The 20,615-nt window shown below is 33.6% G+C and overlaps 1 protein-coding gene across 3 annotated transcripts in view; it reads right to left on the minus strand.

Annotated features, from left to right (window-relative positions):
- LOC124354366 (alpha-tocopherol transfer protein-like) overlaps positions 1-19,756 on the minus strand; it is a 40,403-nt gene extending 20,647 nt beyond the window's left edge. For 2 of the 3 annotated variants that reach the window (XM_046804765.1, XM_046804767.1), the window contains exon 1: positions 19,609-19,756. The gene's annotated coding sequence lies outside the window, so the exon portion shown is untranslated. The remainder of the gene's footprint in view (positions 1-19,608) is intronic. The other variant, XM_046804766.1, reaches the window with a different exon arrangement.
- Between the last annotated feature and the right edge of the window lie 859 nt (positions 19,757-20,615).

A 20,615-nucleotide genomic window follows, 5' to 3' on the forward strand; every position in this document is an offset into this window, starting at 1 on the left:
TATTAAGGCGAAACGAGACCAAATATATGGAATTTTCATGAACTGTAAAAATATACGCCATAAAGTTGTAACACAAGGTTGAAATTTCACTATTCTTTTGTTATTATCTGAATGCCTAACATCGAACTGTAGTAATACTGGGCTAACTTGCAGTTCAGGCATCGTTATACTATAAGCGTTTGTGAAGCATATATGTTTCTACTAAGTATAAATTAAACTGTTTTACTACGTAATACACTACGTATTACTCATTTCATAGCTTTTACTCTATTCATATAAGGAATGTCATCTTGTGTTATTGTTGTCATTTTATTTATCATTGTTAAAAATGTTGTTAATCAGCTTTCACTTTATGTTTGAATTTTCCTTTGGAATAAATCAATGAGTGAATGAACCAAGTATAATTTCTCCTGTACTTATTTAACTGTTGGTCCTCTTTGGGAATCTGAATAAACAAGCATATTCACTTTCTATAATCTTTCCTGAACCATATTTATCTCTGGAAATACTTCCCGAGTCCCACCAGACAGTAAATAACACAAGATGTTAATTAATGTCTCATTTTTATTCGTACAGTTATATTCATATTATTGTTACACTGCAATATGTTTTATCATTATACGCTCCCTCCCACAAACTAATTAGTAACGCGCATGAAGGTATGCCTTTATCTGCTATGTTGCGATAGTAAGATGAACTAACCAGCACTCTTACTTTCCCTAATCTTATGTGAGTCACGTTTCTCTCTGGTTCTATCTCAGAATCAGGCTACAGCTATGATTAAAATTTCTTGACTTAATACATTCACAAAGCAGGAGATAGCAAATAGATAACGCCAGGTCTAAATAACGTATAATTTAATTTATGGATTCGTGAGTTAACAGGTTCAATGATATGCGATTCTGGCCGATCAGTTGAATTATCAAATACGTTTTAAGGATACATTACCATTGTTTCCAACTCTTTGTTTAAATTAAGTATTTGCTGTAAGGATTGTGAAGGTAATATGATATTTTCCATCGTTCAGTGATACTAAAAATCACTAAGACCGCGATTCAAGATCTGCAATCAGATCACTTCCTCAAGTGAATAACAAACCACATAACATAACTACAATCTAGGATAAAGTAAACAAATTATGTCATAGAGTTGTAATCTGCATGAGTCAGGAATCACAACAAACACGTTGTCTCTTAACTTCATGCACATTATCCTTAAAACATGCACGTTAATAAACCAATTACTAATTATTATAAACTGAACTAAAGAATACAGGTCACAATATGTCTGCACGAAATAACCAACCACTGAAAACTGACCAGTGGCCAATAGTAAGAGCCGATCGTAACGATAAAAATATGATAACCGTAAATCAGGGAAAGGACGAGAGTGGTTTCCAATTCCACGATTATACGCTCGACTGCAATTATCACAGGAGTTTTCGTCTAAACTCAGGAGTGAGTATTAGTAACCGCGCAAATATACCATTTCTAAATTGAGGTTCTTAAAAGGTTAAAACTGTAAATGCACAAAAGGTATTTGTTGGAACCCCTGACTTTCATTCTGAAAACACCATTGCGTCGAGCAGTGGCGTAGCTAGGGGAAAGTTTTGGGTGTTATAACTCCTCCAAAGCTCAGAAATAATATAAATATTTTATTGAATTCAAATACTTTAATAAGGATAATGCGTGTAAATAAATGTGACCCACCGTGAAGCAGTGTTTAAGGCAGAATTTCGTTTACAAACCATAAAAATCTCTACAACTTGTGTTGTTAATGGGCAGTGAATAATCTGTATTGCATGTTAAGAAGTATTAATGAATCAAGGAGATGCACTGGAAAATTTAACTGGTCATGTAATCTACGTGACTTTACTGATAATTTTGTTTGAAAAATGAGGGGGAGAAGAGCTGATGGGTCATGATGGCCCAAATCACGCGAAGTCTGTCGTGATCGGTACCAATACAAAGATTTGAAAAGTAATTTTCTTTTTCACGTTTTTATTTACTTAAACGTTTTCATTATTACATTTTAATGATTCCTAACCTGCATTATATGTCACCAATGAAAACATTAAAACTACTTACCTAAGTACCTGGCTGGCTATTTTGTGATTTATGTCTCTAAAACTGTATGTTATTCTTATGAACATGTTTACAAGAATGTTGCGTTATTTTGTCTCATAATTACAATTTCAGTGTGTTATCATTGTACATTTTTGGTATTATTATGTATATATATATATATATATACATAATATTTGCCTCAGGATACAGTTAAAATACCATCAGATCTAGGTTTGGATTGGGGAAGTGCAGTAGGTAACTAACAAGGTGGAACTACTGCCGATCCTGATCTTTATCACTTCCCCATATGTTGAAATTTAATTTGTAATGTTTTACGGATCCCAAACCAGGCGTATAACAAGTTATCCATAACAAGTGCATAATACAGTAATCTTTTACTTTAATTTTTAGGTACATAAAAATGAATAACATATTAAACCAGGTACCATATTCAATTTTACAACTGGTTAAACTACTACACATGGATGCGTGTGATGTCGTACACAAGGTTGTGAATATTGAATCCTAGCTCAAACGTAAACGTTACTGTCAATAATCATAGGCCTAATTACGGAGCCAATCGGTTCCTCCCCTTTGTAGGCTATAAGTAGCTCCTCTCTTAGGATGTGTCTCTTACCACCACCTCATTATGCTCCTCTTCAAGTATTACTTAACCACCAATCAATAAATTAAAGAAAGCTGCAATATGTCTTATCCCTGCAGGTTTGAACATTGCAGATTAAGGATGTTTATTCCAAAAACTAGTAAGTTAAAAAAGATATAAACTAGATCATTATATCAAATTAGATTTTGAACATACAGATATAATCCCATTTTGGTAATGATTAATATTAAGAGCTTCTGGTATGAGACAAGCCGCAAATGTAATGCCTTTTTATACTTATTATTTGGCAAACCGCATATACTATAGGACTCTTGCCGCCCCTGTTTCATTCAAATATTAGATTAGCATAAAATGGGATTATATTTTATTATCCTCCCCGATACTCCCATCCACCGATAGTTATGAGGCCAAACCTCCCCCTTCCCCGAGAAGAAATTTCTTGCTGCGCCCCTGCCGAGAGAAACACATTTATGAGCCCAAAGACCTATCAAAATGCGTGGGCGTAACGTGTATGCATTGTTAGTACATTAACTATCAATAAATTACTTTGCTGGACACCACAGTGCGCCCACCTAAGATGAAATAAATTTATTTTAGTTACTGAGTTTATAATATTCATTTTCTTGGGACCATCGGTAAAGATATAATATAAATACAAATAATAAGAATCATTAAAAGGATAATTCGTCAAAGTAGTTTCGATACTAAGTAATGATGTACCAAGCTTTATTCTTTTCCCTGTAATCGTTCAGGAATTATGGAACCCGTGCGGGACTATTTTTTACATCCTATATAACTTTTAGTAGTATGTTAAAAATCTTCAGCTATCTTCCTTGATCTAAACCGGGAAAATGACACTTTCGGTCCACACAACTACTTACAGAAATATCTGATTTCTGTCTACAGTGAGGTGAAAAATATATTCAGTACGGTTGAGAGCACAATTAATTGTTTTTAACTCCTGGGCGTGATTGTCACAATCAGCAATATGCAAACGAACGCCATTTCACCTTTTCCTCATATTAATTAAAATAATTATCAAAAGCACGGTTTTTGCATGTCACAATTCCGGGTTTGAACAAAAACTAGGGGAAAAAAATTATGGCCAATACTTCCTTCAAGGTTATAAGTTCCTCAATATATAATATTCGAGCTACAAGGATTTTGTTCAGGATCTGACTTGCTTTGGTGTTCTGTTTCCCTTGTACTTATGTCTATTAGTTTGTATGACTAGCACAGGCCAAGTTAAGTTTTACGACGGCAACCTTACAAGAAATCACAGTTTTATTTTTGAACAGTAGTTTAAACAGTAATAGCGATTGATGGCACTCCATGCCTCTAATTTAGATTCACGACGAAAGATTTACGGCATTCTCCCATTGCCATTTTCAGTCCCTATGGACAGTAATAAAAAATCGTTCAATATCCAGGTTGTCTAGTAGATATCAATTAGACTTTGAAAGAAATTGAGAGTAGGCTTTGTGATCAGCCAATAAAAGCAAACCAATAGTTATGTAGTTCAGAGTTCTCATGAACTATAGTCTATAGTTTCTTTGTCAATTCAACTATTAGTAATAGCACTTTCTATCGAACTCAGGTAGTAACAATACTCACATTTTACCCATAATTATTTAACATAATTAATCTCATATTTAGTTTATAACTAGTTGTTGTGAAAAATATCACTAATTTAGATGCAAGTGTGTGAGTTGGTAATATAGTTTAGAAAATACTCATATTTCCTTAAACTCGAAGTTGTGAAATGTTATCCTGGTACAGCTGACCTCGACTGAAGTAATAGCCGCAATTTTAGCTGTAATTAAAAATTAGAACATCTTTTAAGAAAAAAGGCAGTTATGCAAGAACCCGTCATTTCTTTACAACAAGATCAAGAGAATATACCAATTTAACCTTCGTGTACAGATAGGAGATAAAGCTGACTTGTGAAAAACGTATAATTTCCTACGCAATCACACGGCGAACAACACTAGGTACGTGGCCCTAATTTGTTTTGAGCATGGCAAGACTGCACGTGTCGTGGTGAGAAGAGTGATACAGTAATTGTGTATTTGTTACTTAATTATCTGCAGCAATCTCAGATTGTGGTAGTGACGTGTCTAGGATTTCACACACACACACACACACACACACACACACACACACACACACACACACACACACACACACACACACACACACACACACACACACACACACACACACACACACACACACACACACAACACACACACACACACACACACACACACACACACACACACACACACACACACACACACACACACACACACACACACACACACACACACAACACACACACACACACACACACACACACACACACACACACACACACACACACACACACACACACACACACACACACACACACACACACACACACACACACACACACACACACACACACACACACACATTGTGTGTTGTGGTGACACAATTAAAAATATTAATGAGTTAGTACGGACGAGGTTGTTCAAAAGATTGTTCTGTTTTTACTTTTTGCTGGAAGGTCTCGTGGTTATAAATATTCGAAGTTTGCAAGTAAGGTAGACTGCTTCAACGCATTAGTTAGGGAAATAAAGCAACCCAAGTTTAGTATAGAGACAGAACCATTGGACTGTCGCTGATATTGCATTGCTGCATATTATATGGGCACGGGCAAGGCTCAGACCTCGATATTAATAAGAAGAGGCGAGAATGATGGGTGAATAATGAAGGATTTGTACTATTTTGTAACATAGGCTAGTTTAGGCTCGTAATTGTTTAAAATTTTCACCTTAGATGGCAAGAAAGAAAAACCACTCACGGTACCTGAGGTAAAAAGTCCTTTTGTCTACTGGTAAGAAAATACGACGCTCAAATAAAATATATTTTCTTTTGCTGTAGCTGTAAAATTTACAAAAATAGAAACTGCTAGTTATGATTAAATAAAGTAATAAATGAAATACGTAGCAGGACGTAGAGGTACTAAAATTTATTAAATCTCGTGTAAAGTAGTTTTTTTAAAGATTTTTATTATTGTTAATTTTACATGTGATTATCAAACAAATACCAAAATTATGGCCATTATGATGTTCTCAGTGACTTTCATTTTCCACAATAATAATATTTACATCCGGTTTGCTTCTGAAAATATCTTTTTTGAAATCTTAGGTGTCATTCTTGTACTACAAATACCACATACAGATATATGTTGTATATAATGTATTGAACAATTCCAGGTTGTGGCAATACGTATACTACTCTCTCTCGCTTCCACACAGCTAACTGCAGGCGAGTTAGTTACCGAGTGACCCTGGTTAGTATTCATAAGCCTGACGCAGTCAACGAATTGAGTACCTCGTGTCCCATGTGTTGAGCATAGGCACGATTTAAAGTTACTCAATAATAGTAATTGTCGTACTATATATTAAATGGAAATGTCTAACAGAGCATAAATTTAGTTTCTGCGTGAGGAACTTTGTCTTCTTTAAGTGCCTCAAGTCACCGTTATGGATTTTAATGTGGGATAATTTTAAGATTTTAAAGTACTTAATTATCTTAAATAGTAATAATTACTTAAATATTAAAGTATTTTTAAGGGTATTTTTGTCTACTAATAACATGATTAAATTAAATTCAGTGCGTTCCATACTTCCTTGTATTCGATTACTCCTGTTACTTAAATTAAAATTTCTTTCTGTTTGAGATTGAAGGCAACTTATTCCATTTGTTTTTGGAATATTTTTCAAAGGATTGCTTTGCCTAATAAATCTAATGAAATAAGTAGCGTCTGTAATTCTCGATTTCAGTGGTAAAAATATTGGAGAGGGGGGAATCAGAGGTTCTAATCCCCCATAAACAAAAATTAAAACCCACAAGCTAAAACACAGAATGCTATTTTATTATTGCATGAGGAAAGCGTCATCTAGGCACTCCAAACCTCTGGGTAAACTACACTACATTTTCCTGATAAGATTATTATTGAGAATGTATAATTTGAAAGGGTAACAAGATTTGGGACATTTACAATTTTCAATTACAACATTACAATTTTAAGACTGGAATATTTAATCTTCTTCAGGTATTAACAAAATGTATTACATAAGGTTAAACAAATGTAAATCGATATATGGCAATGCCAAAGTTAAAGATTTGGCAACAGAAGAAATTGTCTGTTAACAAAATGTTTTGACGTGTAACTTGTTAACTTAATGTACTCGTATTAGGTTTTTGACAAATAAATTTTGAGGCTACACAAGGATAAATTCCAATTCTCGAAACGTGGTCTTCTATTTATGTAATATAATTATAACGATGGCAAATAATTTCAGTATATTACATGCCATATGATCTTTCAGTCAAAAACCCAATTTATGCTACTGCTCGATTTATTTTTGAGCTTATTTTGATCATAGAGATTGCAGAATCTACTCATCACACATCACTTAGTTAATGCTAATTACGTGGCTATCCTGGAAAGCGATATAAATTAACGGCCTTGAAATGATAACTATTTTATGCTGCCTCTCTGAACAGAATGCTTTGTCATCGTTTGGTATAAATCTGCCGCCCGAAGCAACACGGCGAATTAGTGTAATTCCATTACCGACTGAATTGCTGCCATCTAACTACCCGTACTAATGGAGGTCTGATTGCTCGACTTGGGTTTTCAGGCGGTGTTATTTCATAAATAAATGTCCCTCGCATCGTTAAAACACATTCATTAACTTTGAAGTTTCCCAAAGGCTCCATGAAACCATTCTCAAGTTTTGAAGCTATACGATATGCACACAGGTCCTTCAGCTAGATGATAATAATTATTCTGTAACAAATTAATGATTACGTTTCAATTTCTCATGACGTATGAGGGGTTTAAAACATTGTATATCTTCTAAGAAAACCAGAAAAAATAGCTCGAGCAAAAATATTTTCTCAAAATCTGCAATTATGTGATTAAATTACCTCAACAGACTCGACGCAATTAAACGTACATATGGTGACACGACAAGAATGAGAGGGAAAAATAAAAAGGAAACGTGAATAATAATAATCCAATTAATAAAGTTGATTTTAAAAATGGAATAAAAATTTATCATATACAATATATGCTACGATTACGGTTGGCTATTTAATCTATAAAGTGTAATACCTAATATTATAGTCATGAATTGTTTGATGAATTGGGTATGTCGCGGAGACGATAATGTAGAGTTGTGTATTGACAACCGCAAATTTATACTGTAAAATGCTGTCCAGCAGTCACGTGAGTCTTTTTTGTGTACTTAAAATATATAATACAAAGCTAAACCTGAAGAAGAAGGCAGATAATACTTTTCAAACCGTTGTTGATTCTATTTTACACATTATGGTGGCAAATGTCCATAACCCTGTTATACTTTTAGATCTCTTATCGTTAATAATGATCTTTAAACAAACAAAATATCCCTTGGTAAAAGTGAGAGAATACTAAGTTGTAGAGGCTCTAGCTTGGTCGTGCAATTTATTAGATTTTTGCCATTCCTTGGGATACTTTAAAGGGATATAGTCATTGCACTTTATCTAGCAAAACTTTGAGGGCGGCAACACGTTGTTTTGCACGGGGCTGCGAAATAGCCAGCACAAGTTCTCCTCCTGACTACATTACAGTAAACTCAAATAGAAAGAGCAAGGTCTAGTTTAGAAAATAACTTGGTGGGTCCAAGGTCAAGCTTTGTAACCATTCAGCTGATCAATCTTCATAATATTACACACATATTTTTTTATTTTGAAAGCTTGACCTTGACCATCAGCCATATATGTATGGTACACTCCACAGGGACTACAACCCGGATGTCTCACTCGTCACGAACATTGCGTCACCAAGCCTGTTTATTACTTTATAATTACTTTACGTTCTTTTCGGCCACCTAAGTGTTTAAGTAATTAACCTGTCATGTAATCAGAAGACAAAATACTTGTGAAATTAAGTTTAGGGCTAATACCCTTTAATTTGTTACATACTTAGGAATTTTAATTTACTTCATGTAACGACTGTAATTAGAGTTATATTATTACTAGTTATGTTAACTTAACATAACGGGTTCGGGTTTTAGTTCCATGCGAGCCAAATATGCTAATTTCATGTGCAACAATTCTGTAATTAAAAGTTGAATTCTCATGAAATAAATTTTAGGTATTAACACATTTCGGTGGCTCGGATTCCATTAAATATATTTCTAATATAGCCGGTTTATTAAGTTTAAATATGTAGAAGTAGATTCCTTGAACTAATATATTTAGAGACCTTGTATTTATAATTTAAATAGCTACTTGCATATGTGATAATATCTACCCTAAGTTTCATGAAACATGAGCCTGGAACAAGACGAATCTATGTTTGATAGTCTACGAATGTCCTGTATGATTCTGAATGAATATTAAATTTACATAATTTAAACGAATTCCGTGTCATCGGTATACACGATTTATACAGGAGTGGTTACTGATACATTGACATAATTAAAATGTATTGTACATAAGATGGGACTACGTATTGAACATTGTAGTACTCCATATTTTCTTAGATTTTTAAAGAATAGCATGTATGCAAACAATTATCTTCTTTAATGAATAAATACTTTTTTGATAAGTATTTTGATATACTATGTACATATATTTTATTCCAGACAGTTAGGTCGGTGCAGGATATCCTGTCCTCTGCTGAGTATCAAGATGAACTTGCTTGCACGTGAACCTCGACCGGAAATCCTGTCGTTGACCTTGGAAGAAGTCAATTTCTTGAGGAGACCTTTAGCCGCAATCGTTCCAAAATGTTTGTCATAGCTCGGGAAGGCAAAACCAAAATTCAATGAAATAAAACTGTTATTTTAGTTATTGAATTATTTTGATATTACGTATGTCCATATCTAAAGAAGTGTTTATATACATTCGTGTATGCAGCAAGAGTAAATTGTATTTCAGAACAAGGGTAGGAAAACTTTCTTATGAGTATACTTTTATAAATTTAGAATATTTATTTTAAGATCAGAATGGTTTTATCAAGCCAATGATTTTCGGTGTTTGCTTAATGTTTTTTGTGGTTACTTTTCAAGAATACGTTTCCGCTGTAAGTTCAATCTCTTTTTCATCCTTAATACACATAAAAGTGAAAGGGAATGTAATATTGTATTAAATGTATATAAATTTCATATGCCTGGATATTTGGAGGTCTACTAGTACTATTCGATATTTTAAATAATTTTTAATTCAAGGTGGAATCCGCACTTGCCCACATGCTTTAATCTGACTGTGTTGCAACAGATGTTTTAAGGTTTGACAGCATTAGTTTTAAAAGTACATAAAAACTAAGTAAACTACTATCTATATCAACAACATAAATAGCGAATATAAATATTATGTTTTCTTATATTGTACTCTGCGAAATAATATGAATAGGCGTTGAATATAGGAAAGGTTTATATGATACACTGTATAACGTATTTTGATAAGGATAGGCTTGTTTTATTTCCTCCTTACATTGTTTAAATAACTTTAATAATCTTTCTATAGTAAAAAAATATTATCCTATTTTTTAATTAATACTGAAAAACAGTCCAATCACCCTATAATGACAACGTCGTACATAATAAAAGCTTACTGACAAAATCATAGGATTTTTTCCCATGGAAGTTTATCTCAATAACTAGGGTAAAACAGGATTATTTCAAAACATAAAAAATTGTAAGCAAAAAATAATCCTTAAAAAAAGTCACCTATTCCGAGTATTAGAACAATCTCATAACATATGAACACCATTATAACATGTTTAAAAATCAAGGTTTTAACTAAACAAATAACGTAAAAATTTTATTTGGAGACATTTTTTTGAAAAAATTATGGTGCATATAGCAATAATAATAATTGCACCTAGATTTAGTAATCTCTAGAGTAATATGGATTATCTCAACTCTTAATTTCTTGATACATGACCTCAAGTTTTCTTTTGACAAGAGTCCTCTTCTGACGGATTTTGATGGTGGTGGGTGGGGATTTGAAACTCCGCGAAGAGTTATCACTGTGCTATAACCCTTACCTTATCATCAGCATAAAGTCGGTCATTACATATATGCCTAAAGATTTTTCTAAATTATCAACATCAGCACTAGGCCTAACCATGTGTCAAAATGATGAAATAATCTCTCTCTCTCTCTCTCTCTCCCTCTCTCTGTCTCTGTCTCTCTCTCTCTCTCTCTCTCTCTCTCTCTCTCTCTCTCTCTCTCTCTCTCTCTCTCTCTCTCTCTCTCTCTCTCTCTCTCTCTCTCTCTCTCTCTCTCTAACTGAAAATAAATGAGCATCACTCAAAAAGAGATTGTAAGGTTCCTTGTGTTAGCAGTATTGTAAAGCCACCATGTTAAGCAACTCAAATCACGTTATAAAATACAGAGAAATCAGTCCCGTGTGAAGCTACAGGCGAGGATTAGACAGACAGCTAGCTATTAGTACGCTGTGATTTGGTAGATGCTTTCATTCCTTGACCTATTTTGAAATAATTGGTAGGTTCAAATTCTTTCATTATTACATTGCAGAGGAAGGCTGTATAGTATCGAAATATGACTACGAAAAGTTGAAAGGAAGATGTGTGGAATAAATTAACCCATAGTTCATAATAATAACCCTTGATTTACATATAGCATATTTATTTACAGATTAAGATTTAATAATATACGGAATCCATATAAAATGAAATGTAGCTATTCTTATTCACTAGATAAAAATCTAATTAAATAAAGCACAGTATTATGACATTAAGCAAAATAAAACTTTTTATATTGCTGTACATTTATGATTTTGGTCATAACCAACTGATATTGTAATATATACACGATACCACACACGGGGGTTTAAGTATGTATATAAGATTCCATACAGTTTTAACATACTGTCTGCTGCCGTTTTGAATGAAGTATTTGAGTTTTAAACTTTATTCGCTTTATTATGCGGCTCAAATGGTACGAATATTTCGGTGTCTCTCAGGAGATCGCTATCTCGCGATCGCGGTTCACTAGAATGCTATCTCGTAGACGTACTGCATGCAGAAAGAAAAATATAGTTTAGTTGAACAAAGACAATAACATGAGATTATTAAAAAGTTGGCAGCCTGTTATCAAGAAATCAAATTGATCGCTTGTTGGTTACGCTTTATCCAATCTTGATGCAACTCCCCTTCACCTTCATAAGCGGATGTGCATTGCTGCCTTAGCCAGTTTCAGTTCAACATCTATTTTATGAAGTATAACACAGTGATGATGAAATATATCAAGATTTTAATTGTGTTAGAAATGCTTCTGCTCGGTGTTATTTGGCATATTGCAAGTACCACTGACATTTTAAATATTATAGGGACACAGCTACTTAGATGGGCATTTCCCATCAATGACCACAGCGCATATTATAGTCCTGATATGAGTTTCAAACGAAGTATTTTTTGACCACGTACTTCAGTACAGGCCCTATCGTTAGGCATGGTATTCACTTAATGACCGTCACAGATTTAAGGAATATATACAGCTGCCGCACCAAACTGGTTTGGGTTTCCGATCCGGCGATATATGGAGTTCTTGACGTTATGGAATGATACAATGGTTTGCGATTGGGTTTTGGTTATTGGAGAAGTTTCGGAATTTCCCTATGCTGATCTTAGATATCTGGAGTTATATTGGTATAGATGTAAATTAATTTTCCGAATCGTCAACAGCGTCAGACAAGACTCTTGGAAATAACAGAAGCCGTCTATGTAGGGATTTCCAATGACGCTCGAGCTGGAAGCCTTGAGCTTCGAGCAGGTCAGCGAAACGTGGGATTTGCAAACGTTTTTTCAGTCGTTTAAACAAAGCGCGCACGGTTAACAAGTATTTATAATGTAGTTTTTGTGTATACTGCATATTATATAATATAAACTGGCCTTCACCTCTCTAGGGAACTGCACCTCTAGCCCCCGGACATGGGTGTTTGCTACATTGGGGGCTAAACTAATAACCAACAACTTTAAAAGCGTATTGTATTACTAATTAAAACAATAAAAGAATTAGTAAAATATAAGTTTTTCTACAACACACAGAAGCAGAAACTACAGTAAGCAACACTGTTAAATACATTCAAATGAAACCTATAACAAACAGAGCAATGTAATATTGATGCCAAGTGGGAAATTAAACTATTTAAATTCTGAGTTCAACAGAAGACTATTTGCCAATTGTAAATGTATTAAAAATAGAAAATTTTACCTGTAGTAGACCGGTAAAATGTACTAATTATGAATCGAAAACATAATTTAACGCCTTAACAATCTAAAAAAGTAATAAAACCCATCTAGAACACGTTATGAAACAATAAAATAATTTATTCTAAATTCATAGTCATAACTCTTTTCAAGTTATACTAACAATGGTAATACAGAAGTTATTTTAATATATATAAAACGAACTAGTAAAATTTGATACAAAAATGTGGGACGTAAAAGTGGATAATTAATGCATAAATAATAACTATTTCCCCACGTACTTCTTATTTAAAATTTTTTGTACAATCGCTTGATTCAGAATTTCGTTTTCCTTACAGCCCTCTTTGAGGCTCTTTGAGACTGAAGAAAATGACAGTAGATTCTTCATGACAACCATAAGAAATTCAGTAGGCCGAAGAAGATTCTTTTAGTTGAAGGAGTTAAGTGAGGTCACTGAATCTGCGCAGCGTAGGAAGTCTGCAGAAAACCTTCGTATTCTCAAATATCATGCAGAAAGTAATAAACCATTAACACCTGAGTGTAAATTCCTCAACAAATGCTACGTAAGAAGGGGTGGGAGCATTAAGGTTCTAATAAAAGCCAGGAGAATAAATTACCCAACCCGGATATCAACGAAAGGTTACTCACGCAAAGTGCTTTATTTGTGTTTTACGTTTTCGTTAATTAGAGTTACATTTACGGAATAATTACGATTAATTATGCCATAAAAGGCTGATCGTCCTCAATGAATGTGAGTTGAATGGTCGGAATTAAATCATTTTGATATAGGTACCGAGATCCAATGTGCACTGTATAAGTACACAACCTGGTCTTTATTATAAACGATAGAGACAATTTTCATGAGAAATAAATCGATCGTTAGCCGTGCTAATTTAGGTAGAGTTCGAAATGGAGGATACCAATTGTTAAAGATATGAAGCGATAATAATTTTCTCAAATTAATATTAATTAATAATAATTTTTCCTAGTGTACACTTAAAACCAACCTTGAGACACGTAAAACAATATAAAATTCCAGTCTCTTTCGCTACATTCAGGGCCAGTATATGGTTAGCTGACTCTGATTTAATATTTATTTACTCCAAGCTGAATCTGAGAGAAAATCATTTTTAACCTTATTGATGACCTCTCATTTAAAATTCCGCTTAAACGAGTGGGCTGATGATCGATTTAACTCTTAGTAAATATTTGCCCATCCATTTTAAGAACAACCAGGTTGTGTTTTTATACAATGTAAATTGACTCTAGGCTACTGGACTACAATATTCTCACTTCACTACCGAACTATAAAATTGGAAATTTGCCGTAGTAGCGACACTTGAGGCCGGAAGGATACCTCTTAATTTAGCTTAGTTTACCGTTTATGGTTTCAACGTTTATATTAACGTTTACTATTGAATGGTGTCAGGATCTGGGTTTTAGGGAAAGAGAGTGAAAGTTCAAATCATGTCTGAAACCGGAACACTTTTTAACAGTACTATCGACCTTGTGCTGTATGAAATCTTCTTTTACTGTCAGTTACATTGAATATTGCAAAAAACATATGTAAAATTTCACAAGACCCGATATATAACAAACACAGCCTTAAGGCATAACATTTATCTAAATTAAAACATTCAATTTGGTGAATTAAAGGTATTAACGCAAATCACTAGTTATATTAATACAATATAGTGAAAAGATTTTATTCACGGATGATTGTCTGTCCGTCTATCTGTCTACAGAATGTCTCGAGAATGAAATCTCGATTTGAAATTTGTATTGCAACCTCAGCAAAGACCTGTTATGTGACACGTAGTGTAGGGTACTCCTTTGTTTGTATATACACACTTCGCCTTCGCTGAGGTTGCAATACAAATTTCAAATCGAGTGTTTGTGCGTATGTGTGTAGTGTTGTTCAGTTTGTTTTAATTTAAGTAAACGTTCTATGTCATGATTGGTAATTATAGGTCTATAAGTTGAAAAATTCACTCAGAAACTATGTATATTTTATCTAATTACATTCGTTAATGTCTCCAAGATTATGTTACAAAAATTGCATAGAATGCGGCAGTATTGTAGTGGGTATAAAATTATGCCGCATCCTTCTTATTCAATCAAAGAAAAAAATTAAGATGTCTAATTGTGTTCAGACTCACTCCCAAAGACTAGCAGGACCGAGACTAGTAACTGTGACCCGGTAACAAAATTTGCTAGTGTTAATGCTAGTTAATGATAGTACTAGGTCCAACCGCTGGATTGCGCTGTGAAGTAAGTGATTTTGCACATCATGAGATTATTGATAACTGTCTAAGGGTGAAAGTTAAATTACATTTGTTTATGCGTGCCTGTCCACAACATGTGTACTGTTTCTTGGTACTGGAATTAGTTTTCAGAATTAATTTTGGTCATTTAATAAAATATTGTTTGAAATAGTTTGTGTTATTTAAAATAAATTATGGAACCTAGGATTAATGTTAAGTTTACGTTAATATTTTTGGATAGTTTAACTTCCTCGTTAAATAGTATCTTATTGATGACAGTAACGAGGTCGTTCGCCCTGTTGAACTACAAACTACATTATATTTATTATATATATCTAACTGCTATATTTTACATACAATTCGTTCATTATTTCATGGATCGTGACAGGATTAATGTTTAAAAATTCCAAATTCCAATGGTGTTGTGTAGCGGGTGCAACGGTTGTCGCAAGATAACCGGATCAAGCAACGTCGAGCGTGTCTGCTGCTTGGATGGGTGACCGCTGAGCAATCTTGTCCTAGCAAGCACCCCGCCTGTCCGGCCTTGGTGGTTCGGAAGTCACCTCAGGTTAAGTGTTAGAGACGGCTTCTTAGCTCTAACTTAGCCTGATAAAGTAAGACTTTTAAATTTACTTTACTTTTACTGTAATGCTTGCAATAGTTGGTTGATTGATGATGAGTTACTGAAATTATTCTCGTTGCCAATTATTCTGGTTTTGGAACTGAACATTCTGTGATTTTAAAATAAATTTCAGCACAATTCTAAGAAAGGAAAATTTTATTTCATGGGCAGTTTTTTGTTTATTGTGATCAACCAAAGTGTGGACCAGATGCTTGATGAGTGTCCAACTGATCTGTATGTGGAGGTGCAAGAGTTTTCTATATTATCTGCGCAATTTTCAAGCTACATAAAATTCTGTCTTCAAAATTTAAATAATCACAGGAATTACGGAAATAAAATCATAGACAAAATGGATAAAGAAATCGTTCACGAATTTCCTCTCGTCTTCCAGCTAACAGCCTACAGTCCTTCAAAATTAGGCGTGTAGGAAGAGAGCAACCGTGCGACTACATCTACTTGTAGGTCGACTTCTTTACTGGCCTTCGTCCTCGCATATCATGTTCCTTCACGACCTCTTACGGGACTAGACTTCAACAACTTTTTTCCTTATAGCCCCTTTATCCATTGTAATCATGCCTTTTCTAACACTTCTTGTTAGAAAAGTAAAATCATCATCACCTTGTGTAGAAAACCATCATTGCTGGTTTTAATATTGGTGAGCTCTTTTAAAATAAAAATGTAGACAATTTTTATTGTTCCAATTCCTTTTTGTGCTTCAGAGTTTTTAACGTATTTTGTGATAATACTCTAATAATCCCCTTTAGCTGACCCTTTTAGGAACTAAGTACTAAACATAAATAATAGTGTAACTAATCAAAATAATTCGAGTGAGACAATAAAAATATCCCTTACATCAAGATCTGAAGAAAGACTAGGTGGAAAGTTAGATATTGCATAGATTGCCTAAATAGTTTGCAAAATTATCGCAACTTAGGTAGAATAAACACTCTTAAATGGTTAGCATATTTCAAAAATTAAAAGCTCTATATAGACATCTAAGCACGTAAGTAGTTTTTAAAACCGCAGAGTTTCTAAAAATGGACATAACTTTGATAAATATTCTATACGGAAATATATAAAAGAGGCTTGCTGTATTAGAGATTATAGAAACTCAGAATTGAATGTATAGTCTCAAAATTCTATTAAATAAATCAATGCCAGGTTTGCTGCTATCAGTTAAAATTATATCTGTAAATGCATTGTAGCTATGTTACTGTATACTACAGGAAACTTATAATGCCTTGTACTACTGTCTTTAATCTTATGATACATAACAAATTTAAAGAAATAAAGTCCCATAACAGTCTAATGACTCAGAAATAAAGTATAGAAACTTTCGATACGGTTGGCATGTTGAAATATTAGTTATAGAGCCTCTTAAAATTTGGAGACTACAGACAAATACTCCAGACAAATACAGACAGATACTCTACACAACTGTGAGGTCTGGTCTGTACGTGTTACGAATAAAAATAAAATAAATCAATTCTTTTTTTACGATTCTAAACAATTATCTTTGGTCTATATAGAGTAATAATCGAGATAAAAATATTAAGAACGACCTCCAGATTGAACATTTGATTGAATGAGGCAGTCTAACAAACTTATACAAAACACATATGCATGCATTATTTCTTTACTAAGTTTAGTTTGAATCAGTTAAACATTAAACAAATTGGGTTTGTATTACTAATATGTTTTTGCAAAATTCTCAAAACCTCGTATGGCCGCTTCCCATTGTGAAATATTAATAACCTCATTCGAATAAAAAACTGTCGCAAATAATCAGAAAATCGTAATACTTAAATACTTTTTGTTTTGCTAAAACTTATCCGACATATTATCATGAGCGTGATCGAAAGACAGATATTTTGAAACATTCAAAAATAATTAAGCCACCTAGATGAACAAAAAAAATTACTCCTAAAAATGAATTCTGTTTATTATTTTTCAGATTACTTTCAGTCTCGCACACTGAACATTAAAATTTATCTTCAGGCCATTCGAAGAAATAAGTTTAAAAGGTGTTTCGATTATTTTGAAATTTTAAAAGAACGTTTAAGTTGATTTATTACTTTGTATTTACTCTTTCCTCCATACATATTATAGGATTACGTAACTTTATGTTAAAACAGTTTTTTTGTTCATATAGAATGCATGATAGGCCAAAAATGATTAGTTTTCGGACATGAAATTTACCAAGGATCACAGAGTAGTAGGTATTCCCACAGATTCGATTTTTAATATGTTCGGCGCAATCGTGAGTGCCAAAACGTTCTCTAGAGTTGAAAACTCGCATACGACCCCACGCAGAAGCGCAATATGTTTGAGGATCACTCAGAGGTGTTTATTGCCAAAAATATTATCTTCGTTTGGGTAAACATAGCAATGAGAGAAATAATTTTATAACGTACCCTACATCATGGATATGAAATTTAAAATTTGAGGATACGTAATTGGGGAAATAGGCATATTGGCACAAACTATGTTTTTGTTTAGCTAAGCATCGGTACTAAAGTGTTAATAAAACAATGGTTCCTTAAATATTTCAAAAAAGGAACTCGGTACTATAGGAAAAACAATTTCCCACAAATTTGTTTTTATCGCTTAAGCATATGCGTGTAGTAAATAATCTAAATAATCTTAAAATCCAAACATTACCTATGGACCCACGAATAGCAAAACATTTGAAAATGTGGAATCCGAAGCACTTTACTTGTAAATATAACATATATTGTCAGCAGAATGAACATAGTATTACGCATAACCGTATAGTCAATGATAAGAATAAAAAAAAACAAAAGAAGGTATAAAACAAAAATTCAAGCAATATCTAAAAGATTACTAACGTGAATACTATGTTAGTGCGATTGATAAAGCAATTTATTACAATATGGTTTAAATCGTATTTTAAGCTTGAGATTGAGTTTGAACTTGTAGTCTAAATGAAATATTCGTTCCAGGAGCGTGTAAGTACGTACTGGTAACGGATACACATTGTTCAATATGTTCTATCTAGAATTGTCTGAAACTATAACAAACTACAACAAAATTGGCCAATTTCGGATAGTATATAAAAAAATACAAACTCAGGGATGTCAATAAAAATTTAAAAAATGGGCTTGTACAGATTCCTTTACAACTGTTTGGCGCAGCACTTTCAATTACAAATGTCATTTGCGTTGAATGAACCCCTGAAAAAGTGGAAATAAATGCCAAGATCCTTCTCAGTAAAATATGTTGCAATTTATAAGTGTTGCACTATTCACGTTTAATTTGGAAGCTACATAATGTCTCAGTACATAAAAACAATAGCATTCGGGAAATTAAAAATAAATAATAATGCTACAAAAATAATCGAAATTTATTTAACACGTTAAATGAAATTGTTATGTGATAATATAGTTTTACCACACAAATCAAAATTTAATATATAGTCTATAAATGTTTTAAAGAGTTAGTAGTCGCAATTACAAGTAACTATAAATTGTTTTCCTTTCCATAGCTCAAATAAAGTTTCATAACATTAAGATAAGAAAGTATAAATATTTAAAATTTAGGATAATATTTTATGTTCATAACCAGATGTGGAAATAAAAAGTATGCAACACAGTTGCGATTGTTCTATCTCCCTTAATAAAAAATGTTAACACAAAGCACACGAAAAGGTCAAATTAAATACAAATTTTTACAGGATTGATTTGATTAATATTGACATTGATTTATGATATTTTGTAATACGAGCTTACCTTAAAGTAGGAAAAGTCCAAGAATCTTAGGCGCACGAACAAAACCTGCTATGCGATGAGGATGTTAGAGACCAGCGCGCTTATGTCAGGACTGAGAGGAGAAATGGTGTAGTCAAAGAGAGGAGAGAACGCAACGAGGTGGAGGTCTGGGTGGAGATGGAGGGGGGCAGTCGGTAACCTCTCGTCTGTCCAAACACCTGACACACAACAATCAGCGCATTGTAAACATAACCTAAAAACCGTAATATTTGCCCGACTTCGGTGTATTTTCTCGCGTACGTCAAAAGACATACACAGATCGCAACTTCAGTGATCGATATGGTAGCCCTGGCGAGAGGAAGAGAAAGTAAAACTTTCCCTGGTCCGGGTCAGCAACTGTCCTTCCTTCTTCCGGTCCTTGATATATTTGTGAGGTCAGAAGTCGTTGCAAGAACGGCCTTGGTGATGCAATCGAGCTGGCGGCGGTATGTAAATGTGACTGGACCAACGGAGTCGTTCACTGCTCCTAGAGTGGTGTTCGAGATTTTATCTAGTTTTTAAGTGATCAGCGATCTTTTAAGTGGCCTCACTAACCACCATTTAGTGTACTGACAGACAGCTGCATGGTGGTCGTTCTTTTCGGTTTTGGGGAATAAAAACAAAGTTATGTTCGCTGGTAAGGAACCATTAAGTTTGTATTTTTACCTAAGCCGAAAATTAGACACCTGAAATGAAATCTTGAAATATAATTCAGTATTATTTTAAACCTTATCACGTACTAGTTAGCAAGGACCCGTTCAAAAACAAATGTGAAGCAAGTAGTTAAATAATATAGTAAGTAAATATTACTAATGAAATAATATATATGAAGAGCTATATGAAGACTGTAGGCTATACAGAAATATTAGTGAGATGACTAATATTTTCGCCACTCATTGTAAAAGGTGTTTGCTGATTCGATTTGGATCTCTTCAGATAGGCCTGAAGTTTTCAACTTTGTTTGAAGAAGCTCACAAGAGGAAGGTGAA

Source organism: Homalodisca vitripennis, chromosome 2, assembly GCF_021130785.1.
Source record: "Homalodisca vitripennis isolate AUS2020 chromosome 2, UT_GWSS_2.1, whole genome shotgun sequence".
Classification (NCBI taxonomy): Eukaryota; Metazoa; Arthropoda; class Insecta; order Hemiptera; family Cicadellidae; genus Homalodisca; species Homalodisca vitripennis.